The 27,718-nt window shown below is 40.2% G+C and overlaps 1 protein-coding gene across 1 annotated transcript in view; it reads right to left on the reverse strand.

The window, feature by feature from the left end:
* Nucleotides 1–24,814, reverse strand: part of MCHR2 (melanin concentrating hormone receptor 2) — a 166,919-nt gene extending 142,105 nt beyond the window's left edge. Inside the window, exon 1 of the mRNA XM_040350152.1 lies at nucleotides 24,345–24,814. The gene's annotated coding sequence lies outside the window, so the exon portion shown is untranslated. The remainder of the gene's footprint in view (nucleotides 1–24,344) is intronic.
* Between the last annotated feature and the right edge of the window lie 2,904 nt (nucleotides 24,815–27,718).

Raw genomic sequence — 27,718 nt, forward strand, 5'->3', positions numbered from 1 at the left:
CGTAGGAACCAATTCTCTCACATGCCTTTGCTGCGGGAGCTTCAGGAAAATAATCCTGTTGATTACAGGAATTTCCTGAGGATGTCTGATCCCGTCTTTCAGCACCTGTTGGCTTTGGTGTCCCCCTATATTACCAGGCAGGACACCGTTATGCGGGAAGCCATCAGTGCTGAGCAGAGGCCACCCTTGGGGCTCCTTTTGCTGATTCCGTGTTTACGCGTGTTAGTAAAAGTTTGGTGAGTGACGATTCGTGCTTTTCAGTCTTTGTGCTTTCAGATTGATCTCTGCCGTTCAGTTTGTACTTGTGGGGGTCGTATCTAGGCAATCGAGACGTGCGGTCAGGTCGTATTGTTTTACATTGCGGTCCTGTCCCCGCGTTTTTCATTGTCAGGGTCGTTCTTCATAGGTCTTGCTGTTCTTCACTGCGGTCTGTTTAGTGCAATTCTGATTTGTCGTTCGTAACTAGCCTTGTAGCCATGTTGCAGGCACCTAGTCGTCGCCGACTTAGTGCTAAGCATCTTCTGAGTATAGGTCTGTTTGTTTATGACCTAGACGATGAGGAGTTCATGAACAGGAGGAGGACACGTTCATGGACCAAGAATTGGTTGCTCCGTAGGAACCAATTCTCTCACATGCCTTTGCTGCGGGAGCTTCAGGAAAATAATCCTGTTGATTACAGGAATTTCCTGAGGATGTCTGATCCCGTCTTTCAGCACCTGTTGGCTTTGGTGTCCCCCTATATTACCAGGCAGGACACCGTTATGCGGGAAGCCATCAGTGCTGAGCAGAGGCTAGTTGCCACCCTCCGTTATCTGGCAACTGGGAGAAGCCTTCAGGACTTAAAGTTCTCGACGGGCATCTCCCCCCAGGCTCTGGGCCTCATCATTCCTGACACCTGCTCTGCCATCATCCAGGTTCTGCAGGAGGAATATATGAGGGTAAGTTTTCTCCTTTAATATCACATTTTATGTCTATAATGTATGCTAATGTCTTGTAGTTATCTCCTCCTTCCCTAATTACCATGTCTGGAATATGCTGTGAATGTCCCCTTTGCCCCCATGCATGATGTAAACTTTGATGCCCCTTTTTTGGCCTACATGCATATTTCCCATCACTTACCTCCCCAGCATGCTATCCTGGGCCCCAACCTACCTAGTCTAGTCACTTCCCAATGTATTGTGTTATATCCATTGTAATGTCCCCCCCCTCCCCTCCAAAATGTGTTGTAAAGTCTATGTTCACCAATATTTAAAACATTTTTATTTATATTTTAGGACTCCAAAACTCATCTAGCCCTCCCCTCCAAAATGTGTTGTAAAGTCTATGTTCACCAATATTCAAAAATTTTTTATTTATATTTTAGGACTCCAAAACTCATCTAGCCCTCCCCTCCAAAATGTGTTGTAAAGTCTATGTTCACCAATAATCAAAATTATATTTTTTTAGTACTCCCAAACTCATCTAGCCCTCCCCTCCAAAATGTGTTGTAAAGTCTATGTTCACCAATAATCAAAATTATATTTTTTTAGTACTCCCAAACTCATCTAGCCCTCCCCTCCAAAATGTGTTGTAAAGTCTATGTTCACCAATAATCAAAATTATATTTTTTTAGTACTCCCAAACTCATCTAGCCCTCCCCTCCAAAATGTGTTGTAAAGTCTATGTTCACCAATAATCAAAATTATATTTTTTTAGTACTCCCAAACTCATCTAGCCCTCCCCCAAACTTGGGCACTGGCCCATCAGAGGGGGTGTTTAATGTGTTAATTGTCTAAATATATTTAGATATAATATGCTAGTTCCCAGAAATGTTAGAATGCTTATAATGTCTTTGTATAATCTGCTTGCAAGGTTATGTGGCTAATTTTTTCGTTTTTTCTTCCCCAGCTTCCGTCCACACCACAGGAGTGGCAGTCTGTGGCTTTGGACTTCCAGACCCGATGGAACTTCCCCAACTGCGGGGGAGCCATCGACGGGAAGCACGTCCGCATCGTGCCTCCACCCCGTTCAGGATCCCAGTTCTTTAATTATAAGGGGTTCAACAGTATTGTGCTGATGGCGGTGGTGTCAGCACAGTATGAATTCCTTTTTGTGGATGTCGGGATGAATGGACGGGTATCGGATGGGGGAGCCTTCAGGCAGACGGAGTTCGCGCTTCGCCTTCAGGATGATGATCTGTCATTGCCACCGGATGACCAGAATGTAGAAGGCCTGCCATTTGTTTTCCTGGCTGATGAAGCGTTTGCCCTGGGACCCCATCTTATGAGGCCATACCCTCAGCGCACCCTCACCCCAGAGAGGAGTGTCTTTAATTTCCGGCTGGGCCGAGCACGTAGAGTGGTTGAGAACGCTTTCGGCATCATGGCCAGCCGGTTCCGCCTTTTCCTCACCTCTCTCCACATGGCGGAATATAAGTGGAATACTATTATTTTTGCCTGCTGCATTCTCCACAATTTTTTGCGGAGACAATCTCAAAATTATATGGCCCTGGTTGGGCCCGAGGCACAACATTTGACCCCTGCAGAAACTTTGGCGGGCCTTGAAGCTGGCCACACAGGACTGCCCCCCCAGAGTGCCCGTGAAGTCCGGGACAAATACATGGACTATTTCATGGGTAGGGGGGCAATACCATCTCAAGCAAATTTGCCATAATTGTAGCTTTCACCAAAATAAATCATAATCTTTTTTCTAAACTTGTTATGTCTTGCTTGTGTTGTTTGGAGTTCTTTACTAAGTGTAACTAAGTGTATTTTCATTATCAACTAGCAAACATTTCCCAGGTGACCCCCAAACCAAACACATAGAAAATTTAACGTATTTTAGGAAAAACACCACACACTTTTTTGATGTTCAAAAGCTCTTTATTTTCTTAATTTTTTTTTTTTTATTTTTTCCAAAATACCCTACAAAATTTTTTTTTATATTTTTCTCATACAATATACAATCATTTTTGTATTTTTGTTGGTCATTTTTCTCATACAATATACAATCATTTTTGTATTTTTGTTGGTGATTTTTCTCATACAATATACAATCATTTTTGTAATTTTTTTGGTTTTTTTTCTCATACAATATACAATCATTTTTGTATTTTTGTTGGTGATTTTTCTCATACAATATACAATCATTTTTGTAATTTTTTTGGTTTTTTTTCTCATACAATATACAATCATTTTTGTAGTTTTGTGGGTGATTTTTCTCATACAATATACAATCATTTTTGTAATTTTTTTGGTTTTTTTTCTCATACAATATACAATCATTTTTGTAGTTTTGTGGGTGATTTTTCTCATACAATATACAATCATTTTTGTAATTTTTTTGGTTTTTTTTCTCATACAATATACAATCATTTTTGTAATTTTTTTGTTTTTTTTCTTAATAAACATTAAAATCTGGTTATTTTATTTTTTTGTTATTTTTTTTATTAAAGAAACTGTCAAATCTGGTTATATTATTTTTTTTGTTTTTTTTTAATTAAATAAAGTATAAAATCTGGTTATATTATTTTTTTTGTTTTTTTTTTAATTAAATAAAGTATAAAATCTGGTTATATTATTTTTTTGGTTTTTTTTATTAAATAAACAGCAAAATCTGGTTATATTATTTTTTTGGTTTTTTTTTAATTAAATAAACAGCAAAATCTGGTATTTTAAATTTTTTTTTTTTTTTTCTGATTCAGACTCTCCCCAAAACATCTAGTAAATTTTTTAATTTAGTTTCCACCCTCCTTGTTCTTTCGTTTATTTTTCTGTTGGCCAGATGTATCTCCTCCACCTCTTCTCTGCAGGCCCATATTTCGGAGATCAGCATCTGTTTAGTATGCCTGTCCAAGCCACCACCTGATCCTGAAATGTGGGACAAAACAATTTTTTTAAATTAGGCAGGCCTACATCTACATTACCTGAAGCTGGGTTAGTTATATGTTACTTTACCTGATGTGGTGGCAGGCTGCGCATCATCACCATCCCTCGGGGGTGTGGCTTGCTGGACTTCTTGCTCCCTTCTTGCTTCATGACGCCCTACGAGAATGAAGAAAATGGAAACAGGATTTTTATAGCTTATAGGCCTGAAAGAGGAATATGATTCACTTTATACAATTTCTGGGACTATTGATGTTTTGAAAAACCCCTCAGGGCAAAACACAGGATTGAAGGCATTCACAAAGATCCTGACAAATCTTGTAGCTTTGGTCTACTTTTAAACATGTAAGCCAACCAAGTATACACTGGATCACCTCAGCTCTGTGTGAAGCCCAAAATGGGTTATTAAAGGGGACAACAATTATGATTACAATAATGAGTCCACATGCGTCACCGACTGCTGAGCAGACTCTCCTTTTACTGTATATTTAATTAGTAAAAAAAGTTTTGTGGTTTTAATAGCGCATCTACATAATTTTCACGATTGATCTCACCACAATTTTAAAAAAATGTCATAATTTGTAGGATTTTAAACACAATATTTAGTCGTTCCGAATGGACGTCCAGTTTGACGACAAATTCTTGTGCATAAAAAAATATTACAGTACAACCTGAAATAAAAAGCACATGGCGCGGAACAAATCTTACAAAATATATAACAAACTTACTTCTTCTAATCACTCTCCTGATCCTCTTCATTTGTTCCGGCTCACGTTTTTTAAGGTCACACCACCTTTTCCGGATCTGTTCTTTTGACCTTTTCACCCCAAATTTCTGATGGAGACTCCTCCTCACCTTCTCCATTATTTGGGCCTTGACCTTATTAGGGTACTTATATGGCCCATGCCTCCCATCGTAGTCCTCTGCTTTGAGGATGAGGACCATCTCCACCATTTCCTCAAAGGTCATGTTGGAGGCCTTACAACGGATTCGCCGTGCTGCCATATTCTCCATGTGCTTCCAACAAAAAAAAGATGGAAAAGGGGCGGGGAAAATACGACACCATGAACGTCAGGGGCGGGGAGACGTGCGTAAAGTCCCACATGCGCGTGTATAAAGGGCTACCACGTGAGTAAAGGGGGCGTTCACAGTTTGTGGAAGACGGCGGAGATAACGATCGGGTCAAAGACCGGTATGTAACTACATTTTACATGTTTTTCTTGATTGAATGATTTTGTGGCCTACATCTTAGGTTCATAAATTAAAACATAGCCAGTTTGAAATTTGAAGGTAATGGTCCGCTATAGTGCCGTCGTACGTAAACAACGCTTTGATTATGCATTTTGATCCAACTACTGTTGTGTGGGCAATCTCGGTTCTCATCAGGATGTCTTCTAAAAACAAGTCGGTTTAAACATGATGCAAATGGTCGCTTTTATGTCTTGACCAAACTATATCGGGAGTGCTTTTCTCTAACTAACGTTTCATACACAAATGAGGATGAGATCTGGCTTATTAGTTCGACACAACTGGTCATCTGTTTCCTAGGAACTGACCCAACATGATCTGCTGCCAATTCCTCCTTGTCGTTTTTGCGACGGAAGATAAGGGGCGGGGGGGGAAACATCAATTTTTTTTAAGCATGGGCGGATGTCGTGTGCGGAGTGTATATAAGGCTCGAACACATGTAGCGTCCATACGACCGGGTTGCGTAAGAAAGACGTTTGAACGACAAGCGTGTAGGTATGCTTCGAACTTGGGACAGCAGTGGCATATTCAGGAAAGACAGACATTTAAAGGAGCAATAAGCCAAAATTGTTTGGGGCAGAAATAACTAACTTTACATTATATCAGTCTTGATTTCATGTCCTCATTGTCCCTTTTTGCTTTTAAGCAGCTGTAATCCTTTGCATAAATCATCACTTCCTGGTTCTCTGGCTCCCTCTCAAATTTATCAGGGGAGCTTGTCACTGTGGTCTAAGCTGTGTGTCTAAAAATCCACCAAAACAATGCTAATAATTTTAGAAATTAAAATATGCCCTGCTTTTATTTTTTTTTGGGTTCTGTGTGTCTCTTTACTTCACAGAAACATTAAATAAATTTAAAACCAAAAGTGAAACTAGAGGCACATTATATGTATGCACTTGTATGTCTCTAGACACTGTAAACAGTCATTTCCTCCAAAAATATAGTTATCCATTAGTGACCCTTTAAGGGCTAGCTTGTGAGAAAGAGTAATTGACTTTATAGATTGTGTAGTGACATTATTTTTTTATCCTTGGTTTTGGACAGGAAAAGATGAATCTCTTTAACCGACCCGACTTCTTGGAGATCTTCATTGATCGGTGGCAAGAACTTCCTGTTCTGTGGGCCACCAAAGACCCCATATCTAGAAATAGAGACTTGCGCAAAACTGCACTGGAGAGCCTGCTCCCACTTGTGCGGAGACAGGTGGGGTTTGATGTGACAACTGACCAGTTGGAGGTCAAAATTGGGACCTTGAGAGGCACCTACAGGAAGGCACACAACAAGGTCTTGGCTTCGATGAGGTCTGGAGCTGGAGCAGGGCGGGTATTTAAACCCAAGTTGTGGTACTACAGCAAACTGAGCTTCCTGGATGAACACCTGGAGGTAAGGGAGTCACTTTCTAGCCTTCCCCCCAGAAGCCACAGAAGGTCCAGCCTTCCCTCCAGCCAACCTGCTGCTCCCTCTGCAGATGAACCCTCTCAGCAGCCTTCCATCCTGGATGAAGATCCGGATTTGCCCAGCTGGAGCCAGGTATATAGTACTTTCAATGTGCAAATGTGTGGTGTTTAAATGTTGTTAAAGAGATGTAAATTAAGATGTTAAAGGTAAATAAAAATTAGATCTAAAAGTGTTATTCCTAAAATTTGTCAGTATTGGCCATGAATTTTTGTGGTGTGATTGACCATAAAACATGGGTCAGAATGATTGGCTTAGCTAAGTCGTGACTAAAAAAAATGCAACAGTCAGGAGCTTAAATAAATAAAACAAAAATTTTTTTAAATAGTAAAACTTTACTTTTTTTCCATACACAGGACGAGACCAGGCAGCAGGAGGATCAGGAAAATGCCAGGCAGGAGGAGGACAGGGTGAGTGGCTTGGAGGAGGCTGCAGGCCCAAGTATCTTGGACGTGTTGGCAGGCCCAAGTATCTGTAACGTGGTGGCAGGCCCAAGTGGAGCGGATGAGGTGGCAGGCCCAAGTGGGTTGCACGAGGTTGCTGGGCCAAGCACAAGATGCCAGGTGTCTCCTCTTCGTCTGCGTCCGAGAAGGCAGGTGAGGGATACAAGGGTGCGTGACGCCTCACTAGCCCTCATTCGGGACGCCCATGCAACCCTTCAACAGCCTCCCACTGCTCAGGAGGGATTTGTAACAGTGGTTTTGGCCAAAATGTCAGAAATGACATTAGACCAACGCCTCCTCTTTGAGGGCCTCCTCATCACCCTCGCAAATCAGGGGGTGAGGGGTCTTCTCACGGAGGACACTGTGATTTGCCGCCATCCCCATCCTCACACACCACATAACTCCCAAGCTCCCCCACCTTCTTCTTCTTCTCATGCTCCTTCTCAAGCTCCCCCACCTTCTTCTTCTTCTTCTTCTCATGCTCCTTCTCAAGCTCCCCCACCTTCTTCTTCTTCTTCTTCTTCTTCTTCTTCTTCTTCTCATGCTCCTTCTCAAGCTCCCCCACCTTCTTCTTCTTCTCATGCTCCTTCTCAAGCTCCCCCACCTTCTTCTTCTTCTTCTCATGCTCCTTCTCAAGCTCCCCCACCTTCTTCTTCTTCTTCTTCTTCTCATGCTCCTTCTCAAGCTCCCCCACCTTCTTCTTCCTCTTCTTCTCCTGCTCCTTCTGAACATTCTTCTTCCTCTTCTTCTCCTGCTCCATCTGAACATTCTTCTTCCTCTTCTTCTCCTGCTCCATCTGAACATTCTTCTTCCTCTTCTTCTTCTACTACTCCTCCTCCTTCTACTCCTCCTCCTTCTACTGCTCCTCCTCCTTCTACTCCTCCTCCTTCTACTGCTCCTCCTCCTTCTACTCCTCCTCCTTCTACTCCTCCTCCTTCTACTCCTCCTCCTTCTACTGCTCCTCCTCCTTCTACTCCTCCTCCTTCTACTGCTCCTCCTCCTTCTACTCCTCCTCCTTCTACTCCTCTTCCTTCTACTGCTCCTCCTCCTTCTACTCCTCCTTCTACTACTCCTCCTCCTTCTACTGCTCCTCCTCCTCCTCCACCTCCTCCTCCACCACCGTCGGCTACTCATCCTCCACCACCTTCGTCTACTCCTCCTCCTGGCATGAGTACTACCCCTGTGGCACCACCTCCAGCCAGGCAGAAGAGGAAGGCTGCTGAGAAGGCTGCAGAGAAGGTGAAAGAGCAGGCTGCAGGGAAGCCACCAAGGAAGGCCTTGAAGAAATCCAGAAAGTGACTCCCTTACTTCCATGTGGTGTACCAGAGTTCAGGCTGCTGTAGTACCACAACCTGGTGACATCTGCCTGCCCTGCTCCAGTTTCTGACCTCGGGGAGTCCAAGACCTTGATGCGTGACTTCCTGAATGAACCTCTCAAGTCCCCATTTTGGCCTCCAACTGATCACCAGTCACATCAGGCCACACCTGGCTGTGCACAAATGGCAGCAAGCTCTCCAGTGCTGACTTTTGCATAGTAAATTTATTTTTATTACCAAAATAAATGGTACATTTTTTTTTTTACAGTTCATACTTGTCCTTGTATTTTTTTACATTTCAATTTTGCAAGTGAGAAGGCAGGTTCTTATTTTTTAAAAATTGGATATAAGGTGTAATTTGAAAGGGACACATGAGATAAGACAAAGCAATAAGGTTTCTATGGGGGGAACTTGACATTACAAAAAAAAAAGGATTTGCATTTTTTTTAAATTTAAAATTAAGGTGAATATTAAAAGCAGGATTTAAAACACACGACCAAAATAAGGTGACAATAAAAAAAAAAAAAAATATTGAGTCCAGTAAGAAAAAGGTTCCACCTAATTTTAAGGAACTCTGTGTGAATATCTTAAAAAAAAATTATTATATTGCTGTTTTGTGCCCTTACAAAAAATTGTGTAAAGCGCTGCAAATAAACGATTAAATAATGTTGGAAGCGACACGAATGTGCTATCTCCATTCCAAACGCTAGTTTTACCTATGTTGGTCTCCAGTGTCTAAGTTTTTGACAGGTTTCTTAGCATACACACGACCGAGTTTCTCGTTTAAAAAACAGCCCGATGAAGAACTCGTCGAGCCAAAATCCACTGCCATCGAGAAAATAGAGAACCTGCTCTCTATTTGCTCGACGAGTTCCTCGGCGGCTCCATCGGGCCGAAAATGTACACACGACCGAGTTTCTCGACAGAATCCGGCTCTTCACCGAGATTCTCGACGAATTCTGCCGAGAAACTCTGTCGTGTGTACGAGGCCTAATTTTTCTCCATCTAAATCGACTTTTCCTTTACAAATAAAGGAGCCTTGCAGCTCTGTTTTTCTCATACAAACCGACTTGGCCTTCTGATAAAGTAGGAGTCAATGCTCAAATGCACTTACATTTTTGGTAAACAACATTCTTTTTCCAACAGCTGAACCGTGTAAATGATGTGAAAAGAAGACTAAAAGTCCACCTTATGGGTGCACAAAAAATACTTAATAATAATATGCAATAGCTATAAAAAAAAAAATGTAATGTATCTTTTGGTCCTGAACATATTTTTTTAAAGCTTAACCACTTCCATACAGGGCACTTACGCACCTTCCTGCCCAAGCCAATTTTCAGCTTTCACCACTGTCGCACTTTGAATGACAATTGCGTGGTTGTGCTACACTGTACCCAAACAAAATTGGCGTCCTTTTTTACCCACAAATAGAGCTTTCTTTTGGTGGTATTTGATCACATCTGCGATTTTTTTTTATTGCGCAACAACTAAAAAAAGACTGAAAATTTTGGAAAAAAATTATGTTTTTATTTTTTTCTGTTAATTTTTTTGGAAATATGTTTTTCTCTTTCAATTACGGGCACTGATATGGTGGCACTGATGGGCACCGATGAGATGGCACTGATGGACATCGATGAGGTAGTACTGACGGGCACAGATGAGGTGGCACTGATTGGCGGCGCTGGTATGCAGCACTGATGGGCACTCATAGGCGGCACTGATGGGCACACATAGGCGGCACTGATGGGCACACATAGGCGGCACTGATGGGCACTCTTGGGCGGCACTGGGCACTCATAGGCGGCACTGATGGGCACACATAGGCAGCACTGATGGGCACTCTTGGGCGGCACTGGGCACTCATAGGCGGCACAGATGGGCACTCATGGGCGGCACTTATGGGTGGCACTGATGGATACTTATGGGTGGCGCAGATGGGCACTGATAGGTGGGCACTGGGCATGGATGGGCACTGTGGGGTGGCACTGGACACTGGGGTGGCACTGATGGACACTGTGGGGCAGCACAGGTGATTTACCCAGGTTGCCAGTCAGTGCCCATTTGTGGGCACTGATTGGCATCTTTTTTTTTAATGCTTTATTTATTTCTTTTTTTACTTTTTTTTTTTCAGGCTTTTTTTTTTTTTGTTTGGCCCACCCTGGTGGTCCAGGGTGGGCTTCCCTGGTGGTCCATGTGGCGATCCGAGGGGGGGCTGCGCTGATAAACAATCAGCGAGAACCCCCCCTGTCAGGAGAGCCGCCGATCAGGTTTCCTCTACTCGCGTCTGTCAGACGCGAGTGAGGAAGAGCCATCGACGGCTCTTCCTGTTTACATCGTGATCAGCCGTGATTGGACACGGCTGATCACGTGGTAAAGAGTCTCCGCCGGAGGCTCTTTACCGAGATTGGAGATGCAGGGTGTCAGACTGACACCCCGCATCACCGATCGCCGCGCTGCGCGCCCCCACGGGCGCGTGCGGCATGAAATCCTGCAGGATGTTCGTGAACGTCCTGTCAGGATTTCACAACCACTTCCCGGACGTAAATCGGCTATAGGCCGGGCGGGAAGTGGTTAAACAATATACTACAAAATTCACAGCATGTTGCTTCTAACATCACATACACAAAAGAGTGATAATTGTGGTACTTTTATATTGTTTACAGTGGTTGGAAACCTCTGACGTGAAATATGAACAAAGCATATACCTCTATAGTGTGTATGTAGTGTGTCTCAATCCAGAGCACTAAGTGTAATTTCTCTTTGCTGCCGTTGTTCCTCTGCTATCTGCATGGGTCACTTCTGAAAAGTTTTTCCTGACAACGCAAGGTAAAATGTGGACATGAGAGGAAGCTCCAGCACACAGCCTGTGATTGCCAGTCTTAGTTCAGCCTTAGCTCTGTTACTGTGTGCTATGTGAAGTGGGTGTGTCCGATCCTTCCAATTAGTTCTCATCTCTCCTCACTGAGCTTGGCAGAGTGTACCTGCGACTCCCTACCTCCTGCTTTCTGAAAGCTCAGACAAGCTGTATCAATTCTGGACTTTGAAAGACTGTAAAGAAAAAAATATGCACATAAACAGGTACAATTTTTATACAAAGATTTGTTTAATCTCTGTGTATCACCTGATGCTAGCCACTTCACAGGGTATACGTAAGTGTTTACAACCACTTTAATACATTGTAGTATAGGCTTTAATAACAATAATTATAAACTAGTTTTAAATTTTAAATTAGAAGTAAAAAAAAAATGTTTTTATAAAAATATATAACAACCTACAAAATAGATATTCTGCAGACATACTGGCCTAGCTGTTAATATATTTAGCCCTACAAGACATATGAGTATGCTCCTCATATAATATACTGTAGACGAGTAAAATATATATAGTGTTCTCCTATTGTGTGTTTTTGTAATTATTATATTGTCTTTTATTGTTGTATATTGTATTATTCTGTTGCAGTTGTACACCTCAAGCACCACTGTTTAATATACTTTTCAGCTGTGACATTAAAAGCACATTTTCCTAAATGGAGTAAAGCATAGACGGTTTATATATAGCTCAGACAAATCTGATCATGTTGAGTTTATTCGAGTCATGAATCTAGTCTATTACTCTATAGAATACATTGCTTGCTTCTATTACATTTGCATTCTTTGCACATACTTTTTTTGCCATCCCCCTTAATATTCTGTAAAAGCTCAGTGCAATGCAATTTTGAAAATACAGTATATATTTCATGCATATCACATTTACCAGAAACATTTTATGCCTAAGCTTGATATTAATGGCCAATACGTAAACTTCTATTTAACCGCTTGCTGACCAGCCGCCGTCATTACACTTCAGCAGGTCGGCACATTCCTGCAAAACGTCATAGCTGTATGTCGGCCCTCTAAATGGGAATAACCGACACGCGCGCACTATGGAGGATGCTGATGCACGTGGCTGGCGGTCGCGATGACCGCCGGTCACACGCAATCACGGGCATAAGAGCCAGAACAGGGACATGTGTGTGTAAACACACAAATCCCTGTTCTGGAGAGACAGATCGTGTGTTCCTACTAGCTAGGAACAACGATCTGCCATCTCCTCTAGTCAGTCACATCCCCCTACAGTTAGAACACACACGAGGGAACACAGTTAACCCCTTGATTGCCCCCTAGTGTTAACCCCTTCCCTACCAGTGCCATTTACACAGTAATCAATGCATTTTTATAGCACTGATCAGTGTATAAATGCCAATGGTCCCAAAAAAAAATCAAAAGTGTCCGATCTGTCTGCCATAATGTCGCAGTCCCAATAAAAATTGCTGATCATCGCCATTACTAGTAAAAAAAAAAAACACTTTTTGGACACATGGTGAATAGCTCAGCCTGTGCGGTGGCATTCTCCTGTTCAAAGTCCCTGACTGAAGAGGGATTGGAGATCCCCCCAGCTCTGAAGACACAATGTGGGTCTCGGAGAAAGGGGGGTTGGTTATCCATCTGCGCATGTATGAAGGAATAATGGGATTGATTTGAAGTAATATAAATAAGGTGTGAGGAGGAAGAGGTTATTAAGCTCCCCAATATATAGGAACGTAGTATACCATGGTATATTATCCAGCAGATAGACATGGATATCATGTTATGTATGTTGTTTATGGAATGTAGTTTGTTTTCTTGTTTCAAAATATAATAAAAAGGTATATATAAAACAGACAACAGTAAAGTTAGCCCAATTATTATTTATTATATTGTGAAAGATAATGTTATGCCAAGTAAATTGATACCCAACATGTCACGCTTCAAAGTTGTGCCCGCTCGTGGAATGGCGACAAACTTTTACCCTTAAAAATCTCCATATGCGACGTTTAAAAAATTCTACAGGTTGCTTGTTTTCAGTTACAGGGGAGGTATAGGGCTAGAATTATTGCTCTTGCTCTAACAATCTTGGCAATACCTCACATGGTGGTTTGAACGCCGATTTCATATGCTCACGTATATGTGTTCGCTTCTGCTCGAGAGCTCGTCGGGACGGATCGCTTTAAAAAAAAAATTGTGTTTATTTTAATTGAATTTTTTGTATTTTGACACTGCTTTTAAAAAATAAAAAAAATTGGGTAATTTTTATTCCTATTACAAGGAATGTAAACATCCCTTGTAATAGAAAAAAGCAGTGGTTTCTAACCAAAGCAATGGAGTGTGACAGTCATCACGTCTGACGTCACCCGCGGCCATTGCTTTGGTTAGAAACCACTACATGCTCTGATGCTGGCACTCGCAAGAGAATGCCATTGATTGTGAGTAGTTTTTCTTGCCTTTCTATGATTAATACATTTTATACAGAGAGCACTAGATCGCTTCCTTTGTTTTTCATGTGCGGTGGAGTTCAGCTATAGTGCAGGATATCGCTCTATATCTATACCCTCAGTGTGGGTTTAATGCTGCTTACTGGCTGGTTTGATGAGTTCAGCCTAGGAGCAGGATTTCCATTCATACCCCAAGGCTGGGTTCATTGCTTTGTGACCGTTTTTAGGTTGAGTAGATGAGGTGAGAGGCCAATCTGTGTGTGGTGGTGGGATTTTCTGTCACCTGTCAAAATGTCTACACTGCAGTTTATGATTTGTGACTTTTTCACATGCACATATGGACTTTCTGATCTAATTTATGGACATTTAATACTGTGATTGTAGATTCGTCTTACATATTGACTATTTTATTATTGCGCTGCACTGTTATATTTTTATGAATTTACCTTAAGTGCTGTCTTGCAATATTATTTTGTTGCTATTATTATTGTATCATCGCTGAATACCTTTTTAATTACTGTAGTCCATTTAAAATGAATGAGCTGACTTAATGCAAAGAATTTTAACACACATATAGTAATACACTGCAGGACATTGCAAAAATGTCTAGGGGTTTTAATGCACTCAGCATTTTTTATTTATAATCATTAATTTTAATTACATTGTACAGAAACTATTTTTTTTTTTAAATGTTGCCACCACTTCATGTTCTTCAGTGGAGCAGACATTTCCCACAGCTGGAGTTTGAATTAGGAGCCTCTGATGCTCTTTTATTGTAGTCCTCGCTGCTAATGAGGCCAGCACTCAGGAAGCCAATGTGCAGGAAATGATTGGCAAGTCTGCACATTGGCAGCTATTACAAAACAGGGAATACAATCCATCACTTCTCTTAGTAAAAGCAGCACATACAGTACACACAAACACTGGCTAGGCACACAGATAACCCTTTGATCACCTTAGATGTTTAACCCCTCCTCAGCCAGTGTCATTGGTACAGTGACAGTGCATATTTTTAGCATTGATCACTTTATAAGTGTCACTGGTTCCCACACTGTTTCAAAAGTGTTAATTTTTTGGCTTTATAAATGTCATTATTGCTGCAGCAGGTTCTATATATGGTACCGATGTGCCACTTTACAGGCAGACTAAAGAGACCCTCCAGACACTATTTTTAACTACTTCAGACACGGCCGATGTAAAAATACGGTCTCAAGGTGTCTCTATAAATCCGGGAGGCCGTCTTTTTACGGCCTCGGGTCCTCCGGCCACTGGGGGGCCGGAGGACCCCCAGTGGCCTGCCTTCTCAATAAAGATGTCATTTGCCTGGTACACTCTTCATGAAGTCTTGGCTCATGTTTGGGGGAATATTCTAACCATTGGGAAGAATCATTCTGGAAACTGCATTCATCTCCACTATACCTTTACCTCCTATGGTAACGATAATCACTTATGCTCGGCGATTGAGGGATGGAAAGAAGGCCGCAGTACCATAACCACTGCAGGTCTTTACACTGTCAAAGTGTAAAAAATGTCCTATTACCTACTCAAGCTAGACAGCAAGTAAAGTCAACCAATATAAAGTAAATCAGTAGTAAAAACACACAGAACAATGCAAAATAACAGATTGTTTCAAAGTGCAAAGATAGTTAGCTCAAAACATCAAAGGGTTAAATTGATTCAACATCAAACCGCACCTAAATCAAATTTGACCAGATCTATCACGCATGGCAAAATCCGGCTTCTCCTGCGTAGGGAGGATTGCTTATTTCAAAATGATGATTCTTCCAAAAATTCTGTATATATTCCTCTCCCGCTACCATTAAAATCATCCAACTTAGATGATCTTACCAAGTGTCTTAAACAAATCTTATGGCAAGAGTAAAAAGCACACTGCTCACACAAACATCTCATTCAACATAGAAGATCTGGGGGATTGGATCAACCAGACATTAGTGACTATTGTACAGCTACACTGTTAACGCAAATTAGGCACTGGTTTTCAGGCTCTCCGCTTTGGATTACCATTGAAGTTTCCCGTTCACACATTTTTGACTTAACTCTTCATTTGCTAGCTGACTCGTGAAATCCAATCTCTTTGTCAAGCCTTACTTTAGCCACTCAGGCCTCTATCATGGCCAGGAGAAACCCCTTAGTAGTCAATCACATCTAGATCCAGAACGCACCACAATTATAATACCAGTTGGGGTGCTGGAACTATTGATTCCCTGCTTATCAGTCAGACACTGGGTGGACAGAGGTGTCTCTTGAATAGATGATTTATTAGAAAACGGTGTACATAAAACTTCTGATTTACTGACCTCACAATATGATCTTCCAAAATCATCCCAATACCCATACACATACTTGTCTGCCTTCTTAACTAGACACCCTCCTCCCAACAATCTATGTTAACTCAAAGGATTATAACTACTATTCCAATGCACAGATATCACACAAGGGCATCTTCTTACTATATACAACTTTGCAGCAAAAACATTGCTTTGTTAACCCCCCCCCCCCCCCCCAACATGGCAATCAGAATCAGATTTAGTAACACAATTTTCACTGCAGCAATGAACCCTAGCCTTTTGCTATAACTATATAGATTCCCATTGCATTAATCATTGGGAGTTATCCCAGAAAATAGTGGGTAGGTGGTACAGAACTCATTTCCAACTGGCAAAGTACTTCTCTTCCCAATCTCCTCTTTGTTTGAGAGAGGGTGGATCCCCGGGCACTATCCTTCACGTTTTCTGGGCATGTAGGAGCCTCACTATTTATTGGCACAAAATATTCCAAATTATTGCGGAAATTATGGGCATATTAGTACAACCAAACCCTACACTTGCAATTCTTGTATTCCATGGCGTATGACGAATCATAAGCCACTACTGTGCTGAATATTGCAAATGTATGCTGAGATACATACTTTTACCAAATAAACAACGTTTAAAAAAAAAAAGAAACCTGTCATTCCTGTGATAAAAGCTAATTTTCCTCAGCAGAATTATTTCTAAAGCGACATGAGAGTTCAAAAATTTCCCCAGTCTCCTAATCCTGCAGATCTTGTGAATAATTCCAAACTCTGGCCCCCAACACCAGCTGACCCAGGTCATGTTGGTTCCAGCTCTGACAGGAGAGGAGCAGAAGAGGATTTCTGGAAATGTGATTGGGTGGGGGGGGGGGGGGATTTTTACAGACCCTTTCACTTTGCACTTTTCCATGAAAAGAAAATTGTATCATCTGTGGCTAGCCTAATCTAAACACAAATATTGATGTGAATGTTGCTATAATGTCTCTGGGTACATTTCAAGTTTAATTTGTTTGAAAAAAGTTTTTTATATAAAAAGACATTTTAGGTTAACCCTACTGATATGTTTGTTTTAGGTGCCATGTTTATCCTAGATCCTCCCTTCCATTACCCTAGCCATAACTTATACAGGTCAGCCTTGTACTAAGTAGTGTGTCATGCTATCTTTGGTACCTTAGGGATACAAAACATCTGATCCAGCTGCTTGACACTATCTCTGTTGACGGAAGTTCTATTTATATGGCTACAGCTGATGTTTCATCTCTGTATACCATCATCAACCATGAAGAAGCAATCCAAGCCACAAACTGGGCGCTAACTGGTCTTAGTGACCTAAAAAATACACAAAAGAACTTTATACTTAAGTGCTTGGAATATAGTCTTGATCACAATTATTTCTGGTACTGTGATGATTATTTTAAGCAAATCTGCGGGATAGCGATGGGAGCCAAGTATGCTCCCAGTGTGGCAAATCTCTATATGGCGGAGTGGGAAGCAGAAGTTTTATATAACAGAAAACCAGAACAACTACTTTTATATCGGCGTTTTATTGATGATATTTTAATTATTTGGTCAGGAGATAGGGAGAGCCTTTTAGATTTCGGCTTTTATTTGAACTCCAATGACAAAAATATCAAGTTAACCTGGGAGATTAGTGACGAGAAAATTAGCTTTCTGGACTTGGAAATAGCCAGAGAAGGGAATAAGCTAGTAACGAAAACGCATTTTAAAACTGTGGACCGAAATAGCTATTTACCCTTGGATAGCTGTCACCACACCCCCTGGTTGGAGAACATCCCCAAGGGGCAGTTTTTAAGATTAAGGAGAAATTGCACAAAGACTGAGGTATTTCTGGAACAAGCTAACTTTATTGGCAAAAGATTTGTTGAAAAGGGCTATAAAGAGGACTATATTGAGAAAAAAATTAAAGATGTCGCCGCCCTAGACAGAGTAACCCTTATTCAGGACTCTGTAAAGAATAATGCCTTTGCCGGAAAAGTACCACTGATAATGGACTATAGTGTCCAGCATAAGCAGCTCGAAGCAATTTGTAAAAAATATTGGCATATCGTGAAAGCCGATCGACATTTGTCATCAATTTTACCAGAAAAACCAATATTTACATACAGAAGGGCCCCCACTCTAAGAGACATGATAGCTAAGAATGTATTGGATCCACCGGAAAAAAAGAGCTTCTCATTTTTTAATGAGAAGGGATACTACCCCTGCAAGAGATGCTATACATGCAAACATACGAAAGAGAGTAAAAAGAAAAAGGAAGGTTTTAAATCCAATGTCACAGGTAGAGAATACAAAATTAAAGATTTTATTTCCTGTGACACAGAGGGGGTAGTGTACCTCCTTGAATGTCCATGTAAAATACAATATGTTGGCAGAACTAAAAGAAATTTATGGAAAAGATTACGTGAACATACACAAAACATAAAAAATGGGTACTCCAAACACAGTTTGTCCCGCCACTATGAACGTTACCATAATAAAGATCCCTCCTCTTTAATGGTATGGGGCATTGAGAAATATAAACCACACTGGAGAGGGGACAATAAAGTGCAAAAAATCAGCCAGGCAGAATCCCGCTGGATACACGAATTATGCACTTTAACACCTCATGGACATAATGTGGAATTTGACTTAAATTGTTTTATATCCAATTATTAGAACTATATCTCCATTTCCATTTTTTATAGATCATTTTATCATTTTAACGATTTTAATGAAGTAGTTGACATATATTTTAGCATTATAGATTCCGATCCCCATTCTCCGCATTTTTTTTTTTTAATTAGATTTTTATATACATCAGTATATTATTTATTCTTTTATTATATTAGATCATTGGTCCACAAGCATTAGTTTTCAGCAACTTCTATGCGTGGTTATTGTTCCTACCAACCAGGATTTGTTTAGACATGGTGTCCAATTAGCTCAGACATGATGTTTAATATATTATCTGGACAGATTGGTCAAACTCCTTGCTTTTCTTCCTTGGCTACAGATGCGAATTGTTTATTTCCAGCTCAATCAGAGGTTGTCTTTATCTTCTGCTTGTGTTGAATATATCTTGTAATACTATTTTTTGACCACCAGGGTGAGCACTCTGAGCGTGGTTTCATTAGTATTCATTTTATTTAATATTTAATTGTAGTTTATCAATATTGTTAGAAGTCCTTGCACTTCACATCAGGAATTTGATTATTAAACTACTGTAACTTGTATGTATTAGGGCGCCGCCCGGCGCTATAAAAGTCACCTGTATGCCAGCCGCTCTCCATCCTATGAGTAAGCAACGTGAATCAGTTGCGATACGCGTGAGGACGTGGAGGAGCTGCTGGTGACGTCACCCGCTCGCGGCCGCAGAGCGGGAGACACAAAGATTTACACACGCCGACTTTGTACTACTAGAAATGTGAGTGTCTATTTGTTTTTCAATAAAATGCATTGATGTTACTACACCATGGAGGCTCCCCTTGCTTTATGTTCCCTCTGAGAGACTGCAACCATCCGTGACTGGGTCGTGGGATTGTGGAGCTGGATGAACAGCTGACTGCCTGTGAGACATCTATATAGGCTTAAATACAAGCCGCTCTGAGGTAAGGGGCTGGAACACCTAGTTTGTTGGACACTTCTGGGAATCCTGATGGTGGAAGTTCTAAGCTTGCATGCACATCCAGGATTGATCACTGAACGCTGTGGATTTTAAAGATTTGCGATTTGGAGCACTTATCTTTTTCACTGAACATTTTTTATGATTGTTTTTTTTCTTCACCTTATATGCACTGTGACACTTTACCATTATCACTGTGCTTTTATTTTTAACCTCTATTGGTGAATTTTAGAGACATTGTTATTAATGTAACATTATTCATTTCACTGGACATTTTTTCACAATTAGATTTATTTTCATGCTTAATTTTTGCATGTTGTTTTAAACTACTTCGGATCACTTTGGAATTTGTTACACTATAATTATTGCACGCTGCACTTTATTTGACCTTTGTTTTTTGGTGTTTTTATATACTGGATTTCCGTTTTTTCATTAATATTGATGTTTATTTGGTTACCCAAATATTTCACATTTGATTGTATTGATGCAACATTGTGCATTGGCATGGCACAGTTTGTTCACCTATCATTTGTTATTATTTGCCACTATTAATATCCTCCACATTTTTTGTTGATGCTGGATGGTATTCCAGGATTCGCCAAGAGTGGGACACATTTATTTCACATTCATTGGAGCATTTACCAAGAAACTTTCTCCATTATTTTATGGGTCGAGTGATGAGGATCATTTATTGTTTTTAATTTTTTTCTAGTGTTTTTAGCGCCATTACACCCACCAATATTCATATCTATCTTTGGTAACTTCACCTTCATTGCTATGGGGCGTCCATCAAGAGCATGACTATACGGCTTGTTGTAAGAGAAATACCCTTTCTGCATAGATTTACCTGGTGGTAATCTTACATAACATATGTAAATTAAGAACCTGAATATAATAAAGTCACATTTTCGTATATGTACAAGTACCCCGGTAACCCCTGAAACTTTGGAAATTTTGATATCATTTAAATTTTTATTGAGAAAGTCAATGGATGTCCCACCAACTCCTACATCAAAGACCTGCCTTTTTGAGATTAAAGCTGCCCATCACATTGAAGAAACAATTGGAAGCTGCAGAAGGCAGGTTTGTAAGAACCTGAGGTTATTATAAAGGAAATAAGTTCAGGTACTTGAAGATCTCTGCAATGCATTCCAGCTTTCCCTTAATGGAGTTAAAAATTTGAACAGGTCTACATTGACTATAAAAGAAGGATATCTAGGGAGAAAAAACTTTCCATTAAGAATTATTTTGCAATCTCTGGGTAACTAAACCTGCAATGACTACCTTAATATTAGACACTAGTTTTGAAAAGACTTATGCCCTGTACACACAAGCGGAATTCCTGTCAGAAAAAACGTGGATGTTTTTTTCCGACGGAATTCCGCTCAAGCCTGCCTTGCATACACACACGGTCACACAAAAGTTTGGTGAACTTTTGACTGCCAAGAATGCGGTGACGTAAAAGTCTACGACGAGCCGAGAAAATTAAGTTCTATGCTTCCGAGCGTGCGTCAATTTGTTTCCAAGCATGCGTCAGAATTTAGCGCGTTGAGATTTGTACACACGATTGGAAATTTACGATCTGATTTTTTCCCGAAGGGAAAATGGAGAACCTGCTCAATATCTTTTTCCGGCAGTTTTTTCGTTGGAAAAAGTCAGATGGAGCATTCACACGGTCGGGATTCCCGACCAAAAGCTCTTATCTGACTTTTTCCGACGGGAAAACCAATCGTGTGTATGGGGCATAACACTTACACTATTAAAACCCTTTTGAACACAGTAAGATGCATAGATGCAGGCATGTTGGCATCATTCATTCTAATGTGTAATATAGTAATCTATACAGTTAATTATTGTATCAGTGATGTAAGAGGAATCCTCTGGGATAACTGAAAAAAGTTTAGCAATAAGCTTCTAAAATTAAAAGTTGCATTTTCTTTAATCAATGGTAAATATAATCGTACAACTTTATTAAAAAAAAAAAAACTAAGTACCAGCAAGACTTCATCCAGTGTAAATATGCCTCCAAAAATACAATTATTGCCTGCACAGTGTAAACAGACCTATTTTATCACTCTCATTAGCATCTCATTATACAGTCCTGGTCACGCCTTTTCTACCTTCAACTTCCTACTTCATCTTCTACTGCCTCCATCCACTAACTCACTCACTGCCCAGGAGATTACCAATCACTTCAAAAATAAGATTGGCACAATTTGTGGTGAGATCTCTACTGTATCGAAATCTTCTCCACCTAACATTCTATGTCCACTTGTTTACCCATTACTTCCCTCTTTTAACCCTGTTGCCATAGGGGAGGTTTCTAAACTTTTTCTAATGCCCCCCTAACCACTTGCCCATTGGACCCAAACTCCTTCACAACTACTACATACTCACTCTTGCCCTACCCTACTGTCTTTAACTCACATCTTCAATCACTCCCTCTCTAATAGCATCTTCCCCAACCCTCATAAACATTCACTGGTCACCCCCATACTTAAAAAAACCTCACTAGACCCTGACAATTATAATAACTTAAAACCCATCTCTTTTCTCCCATTTACCTCCAAACTTCTAGAATACATAGTCTACAACCATCTGAGCTACCACCTCACTGATAATAATCTTCTTGACTCCTTTCAGGCTAGATTTCCCCCACAACACTCCACAGAAACTACTCACCTAAGTTCTAATGGCTAAAAACCAATGGTTACTATTCTGTATTGTTACTCTTGGGACCGTTCTGATGCATCTCAGAAAAACTCCATTCCCTTGGCTTCCATGATATTTGTTGGTTCTTCTCTCATCCATCTCACTGCACCTTCAGTGTCTCTAACAACTGTACCTCCTCTTTTCTGCTTCGTATTTCCGTCGTAGTCCCCCAAGATTCTGTTCTCAGAAATCTTCTATTCTCTATCTACACCTTCTTCATGGGACAGCTAATAGACTTCCATGGCTTCCAATACCATTTTTATGCTATCAGTACCCAAATCTATATTTCTGAATCTCAGCTCACCCCATCAGTCTCCTCACACATAACTAATTTACTAATGGACATATCACATGCACCTTCCTAACCAACAACAAAACAAAGCTAATCAACATACTTCCTGATTATCTCTTGCCTTGACTGTTCCAACTCCCTTCCCGTAAGTCTATCCTTAAATAGACTATTCCCCTTCAGTCCATCATGAATGCTGTTTCCAGACTCATCCATCTTACCAACTCTATGGTGTCTGCTACCCCTCTCTGCTAATCCCTCCCCTGGCTTATGCTCACCCAATGAATACAATTCAAAATATTAACAACAACCCACAAAGCCATCCACCTTCTGCCCCAGCTACATCAACAATCTCATTTCAAAATACCAACCAAGCCATTCTCTTTGCTCTTCCCAAGACATCTTACTCTCTAACTCCCGTATCACCTCCTCCCACACTCACCTACAATACTTCTCCAGAGCCTCTCCCATCTTCTGGAACTCCTTACCCCATTCTGTTCAACTTTCTCCTATTCTATTTACCATTAAATGATCCCTTAAATCTATCTCTTCAAATAGACTTATCCCACCTCTAAATAATAAACTGTTGTTTTCTTTACCCTTCCTGTTAGATTGTAAGCTTTAATGAGTAGGGCCCTCCGATTCCACTTATATTGAATTGTATTGAATTATATTGTAACTATATTATCTCATTCCGTTTTGCAAAGCACTGCACTGCACAAACTGTTGGCACTATATAAATCTTGAATAATAATAATAATAATAATACCTTTAACCATACCTCATCTTACATTACCAGAACAGATACAAATATGAAAATGATGTGAACACACTGACAGCACTGTACACCTTTCCAAGGTCAATATCTCCATCCACTATCAGCACACAAAGAAGGCTTTAGAAATTCTGTGACTAACATCTATTCTGAAAATTGCAGTACTTACTTTATTTTTAGCACCATTTATTGCTTAACCTAGGGTTCCCACAACATTTGAAGAATGCTCTGGTTTTACCTTTTCTTATCATTAACTGGCCAATGTATTTTGCAATTATACAAGTATACTTCATTACAATGATACACTTCAAAGTAATTGATCTGTAAGAATTAAATTATTTTGGATACAAAGATAATTATGCATTCTATACATAGAAATGAAGTACGATCTCTTACTTATTCTATTTCAAATAGGGAAGACTATAGCAATTATGTGATAAACATCTATTTAGAAAATTGCAGCATTTATGGGATCCCTGACCTTTGTCCAGAGACTCTTACAACATGTGGAGAATGCTGTGATTTTACCCTTTTTCTCCTCTTCTTATGGCTGGATAAAGTATTTTGTATTTATATATACATAACTGATCTGTAGGAATTACAGCATTTTGGACAAGAACATAATTATACATTCTCTACGAATAAATGAAAGTGGGATATTCTGAATCCATTATAAACAGACACAACATCCTAACTCTCCATGAAACAGTTTTCTTTATAAAAAAAAACTGTGCATTTCTTTTCACTGCATTAGTTTACAATGTCCAAAAAAACTGTTGAAAAAATCTTAAATATTCAAATCATATGAAAGCCAATACATCCAATAACTCATCATAATCACAAGTATAGTTAGTTCAGAAACAGAAACGTCTTGCATGCAACACACAGATAATTTCAGAGTGAATAGTACATAAGATGATAGCCACATTGATTAAAACCCTACACTTGCAGTATAGTCAGATAATAAATCACAACATGAGTAAAGTCTTAAATTGCATGACACATGTTGCCACTCACCTTTTATACAGTAAGATGAAGAGTTTAGGAAACAAATTCTGTAAGTGCCTTTTCCTTACATCTCTCAGAAAGGATATTATGATTTACATGCACTGCATAAAATCCATAGAAAGTTGAAGAAGCTTAGCCAGCACTGGTTTAAAAGATTGTGTCATCGGTGAATGAAGGGAAACTAGAACTGCTATAAATTTCAGGATGTCAACACAGTGACAGCAAAGAGAGATCCTGTGCAGTGAACAGACAAGTGAATCTGCAGCCAGTGAGCCTCCTTGATATTCAGCAAAGCAAGGCGTTTCTTTTTGCTACAGGGAGGATGGAATTAAAAATGACTTGGGAATGCAATGAGGCTAAGGGAATATGCAAGTAAAGAATGCTGCTTCAGGTTTCTTACCTTACTGCTGTCTCTACCTTCAAATAAATATGAATTTATTGTGATAGCAATAACATGTATTGCATACTGTCATACTGCTGCTCACGAGAGAAGAAACCAGCTAACATACTGTATATTCTACATCTTTTATTAGACTATATTGGCACTCATTTTAATGCTTTACTATTTATGTAAATGCTTGCCTTGTATTTAGTCATTTCCCAAGGTACTATTGATTTTTCATTAATTGTCATAAAATGTCAAGTAATAAAATATCTAAAGATCTTTAAATATGTCATGTTGTAGGTTTAAAATATTACATTCATTATCACCCTAAATGTAACTATTTCTGGGAAACATACACCCACCTTCATTAGGCTCTTATTTTCAAAACAGAGGCTTTCAAAAGGAAACTTTACATTTAAAAGTTTCTAGGAGATAAAGTGTTTGCATGCTTCTTCTGGCAAAAAAACAACAACATATTCCTCTTGTTCGATGCAATTTTGAATGTATAGTGTCTGTAGATATTTTCTTTGGCGCATTTGCATTGCAGGATACACTCCTGGTCTATTCCTGGTATCTGTAAGGTGCCAAGAATGGAGTCAGGTGCCAGGATGAAGTGACACCTGTGCACATGTTACATTATCAGTGACTGCCCAAAGAAGAAGTGACGAAGATGTAGGCAGATGACGGAGCGGTGAGGGACAATTTTCAACTGTCAGTGCTATTGGTGAGTCTTCCATTCCATGTAAGTACATTGTGCAGAGGTGATGCTAGGATTGTTAAAAACCCTGGGCATCCTTGGACATTATCTAGGAAGGAATGATGGGCCAAGTCTAGCACGCCATGGCAAATGGTGGTTGTGGTCACAATGCACTGACAGTGGAAGGAGCCTAAGAAGGCATGGTTGAATAGAACCTGAATCTATCCACACAGAGTCCTTGTACCCCCAAAAGCATGTAATGTACAATATAGCGTTACATAACACACAGTCCTGTGGTCAGAAATATGAAATGTGTACAGCATGCAGGAGTCTGGAGTATAAAATGTACAGCATGCATGGGTCAAGAGTATGTACTGCAAAACAAAATGCAGAGGTATGGAACACTAGTCTGCAAATGTCAGAAGTATGTAAACACAAAGTTCAGGGGTCAATATTATGCAATACAGAGTGCAGGAGTCAGTAGTGCAAGGGTGCACAGAGTGCAGAGGTCAGGGCTGTGTAATGTACAGAGTGCAAGGGTCAGGAGTATATAACACTTGGAATGCAGAGGTCAGTAGTATGTAATTCACAAAGTACAGGGTTCAGTAGTAAATAATGCACAAGTGCAGGGGTCAGTAGTATGTAAAATAGAGAGTGTAGGGTGTTCAGGAATATCCCCAAGCACACATTTCCTAGTCCTAACAAAGCCTCCCCCACACATCCTTAAACAAAAATCCTACCCTAAACACAAATCATACTCATCCCAAGTAGGGATGAGCTTTATGTTCGAGTCGAACATGATTTTGACTCGAACATTGGCTGTTCGCTCGTTCACTAAACAGCGAACAATTTGGGGTGTTCGCTGCAAATTCGAAAAGCCACAAAACACCCTTTAAAAGTCTATGGGAGAAATCAAAAGTGCTAATTTTAAAGGTTAAAGGGGTTATAAAGGTTCGTCTTTTATTTTATAAATAGGTTCCTTTAAGCTAGTGCATTGTTGGTTCACTTACCTTTTCCTTCGATTTCCCTTCGAAATGTTTTTTTTCTTTGTTTGAATTTCTCCCTTCCTGTTTCTCCTCAGTAAGCTTTCCACCATCATCTGAGCGGTGGAAAGTCATTGAGAACAGCTTACTGAACACCTTACTGAGGAAAAAAACAGGAAGTGAGAAATTCAGACAAAGAGAAAAAGGAAAAAAAAACATTTAGAAGGGAAATGGAAGGAAAAGGTAAGTGAACCAACATTGCACTAGCTTAACCACTTCCAGACCTGCGCACGACGATGTACGTCCTATTTTTAAAGATTGATATCTCGGTAACGGCAGCAGCTGCTGCCACAACCGAGGTATCGATCTTTAGTGTGCGCGGTCCGGTACACGATAACGGTGGTCTCCGCGGCGGATTCGCCGCAAGATCGCCGTTATCGGTGTCGGGAGAGGGCCCCCCCTCCCGCCGCTCTCCCGCGCCCTCCGCCGCTTACCGGAGTCGTCGGTAGCGGCGGAGGAGATCGGGACCATTCGGCAGCTGAGCGGGGACGAGACTGAAGGAAAAATCTCCTTCGCCCGTCCCCATAGCTCTGCTGGGCGGAAGTGACGTCAAAACGTCAGTCCCGCCCAGCCTCTTAAAGAGACAATTTTTTTTTTTTGTCATTTTAAAAAATGACAGTTTCAAATTTTTTTTTTTTTTTTTTTGCATTTTTGTCTAATTATGAGATCTGAGGTCTTTTTGACCCCAGATCTCATATTTAAGAGGACCTGTCATGCTTTTTTCTATTACAAGGGATGTTTACATTCCTTATAATAGGAATAAAAGTGATCAATTTTTTTTTTCACTGTAATAAAATAAATAAAAATAAATAAGAAAACCCCAAAAAAAATTTTTTAAAGCGCCCCGTCCCGACGAGCTCGCGCGCAGAAGCGAACGCATACGCGAGTATGCTTATTTTTTAATTCAAAAAAGTGAATTTTTTCCAAAAAAAGTGCGCTTGTAAGACCGCTGCGCAAATACGGTGTGACAAAAAGTATTGGAATGACCACTATTTTATTCTCTAGGGTGTTAGAAAAAAAATATATAATGTTTGGGGGTTTTAAGTAATTTTCTAGCAGAAAAAACAGTTTTAGTCTTGCAAACACCAAATCTGAAAAACACCTAAGGTCTGGAAGTGGTTAAAGAAACCTATTTAGAAAATAAAAAATGAACCATTACAACCCCTTTAATATGCAAGTTATTGTCATAAAAAGTGTTTGGGGACCTGGGTCCTGCCCCAGGGGACATGTAAAAATGTCAGTTTTTTCGGGAGCAGTG

The sequence above is a fragment of the Rana temporaria genome, chromosome 4 (assembly GCF_905171775.1).
Source record: "Rana temporaria chromosome 4, aRanTem1.1, whole genome shotgun sequence".
NCBI classification, from domain to species: Eukaryota; Metazoa; Chordata; class Amphibia; order Anura; family Ranidae; genus Rana; species Rana temporaria.